Genomic DNA, 1304 nt, shown 5'->3' with positions numbered 1-1304 from the left:
GACAATCATCCCACTAAACTCTTATAGCGATCCTATTCATTAAATGGCAAGTGGACACATGTCCCAATTGCAATTTATTGTATGGGAAAGCTTTAAGTGGTTAGTGGACAATCATCCCACTATCCTATTATAGTGATCCCGTTCATTAAATGGCAAATGGACACATGTCCCACTTAAAATTTAATTGTATGGGAACACTTTAGGGGGTAAGTGGACACTCATCCCACTAATCTATTATAGTGATTCCCATTCATTAAATGGGAAATGAACACTTGTCCCACTTGTAATTTATTGTATGGGAACACTAAGTGGTTAGTGGACAATCATCCCACTAAACTACTATAGCGATCCCATTCATTAAATGGCAAATGGACACATGTCCCACTTGTAATTTATTGTATGGGAACACTTTAAGGGGTAAGTGGACAATCATCCCACTAAACTACTATAGGGATCCCATTCAAAAAATTACAAATGGACACAGATCCCAATTGCAACTTATTGTATGGGGTCGGTTTAAAAAGTTGGTGGACAATCATCCCACTAACCTATTATAGGGATCACATTCAATAAACTGCAAATGGACACAGATCCCAATTGCAGCTTATTGAATTGGAACGCTTTAAGTGGTTAGTGGACAATCATTCCATTAACCTATTATAGAGATCCCATTCATTAAATGGCAAATGGACACTTGTCCCACTTGCAATTTATTGTATAAGAACACTTTAGGTGGTTAGTGGACATTTGCCCACTTTAATGGGTAATCTGAGAAATATTGGGTCTGTGGGATGGGGGCGTGGCTTGGCTTGGCAGTCATCAGCAGGGCATTTGCCCACTTTAATGGGTAATCGGACAAATAGTGGGTTCGTGTGATGGGGGCGTGGCTTGGGAGTTGTCAGCGGGGGTCCGGGGGTTATTGCGCACATTAGTAGGTAATTGGACAAATAGTGGGTTCGTGTGATGGGGGCGTGGCTTGGGAGTTGTCAGCGGGGGTCCGGGGGTTATTGCGCACATTAGTAGGTAATTGGACAAATAGTGGGTTCGTGTGATGGGGGCGTGGCTTGGGAGTTGTCAGCGGGGGTCCGGGGGTTATTGCGCACATTAGTAGGTAATTGGACAAATAGTGGGTCTGTTGGATGGGGCGTGGCTTGAGACTGATCAGCGGTGGTCCGGGGGTCATTGAGCACTTTAGTGGGTAATTGGGAAAATAGTGGGTCCATGGGAAGGGGGCGTGGCTTGGGAGAGGTCAGCGGGCGTCCGGGGTTCATTGCACACTTTAGTGGGTAATTGGACAAATAGTG

This window comes from Sinocyclocheilus rhinocerous, unplaced genomic scaffold (assembly GCF_001515625.1).
Source record: "Sinocyclocheilus rhinocerous isolate Xijiao unplaced genomic scaffold, SAMN03320098_v1.1 scaffold924, whole genome shotgun sequence".
In the NCBI taxonomy this organism is placed as follows: domain Eukaryota; kingdom Metazoa; phylum Chordata; class Actinopteri; order Cypriniformes; family Cyprinidae; genus Sinocyclocheilus; species Sinocyclocheilus rhinocerous.
The sequence above is the reverse complement of the archived record's forward strand: the minus strand, read 5'-3'. Positions refer to the sequence as shown.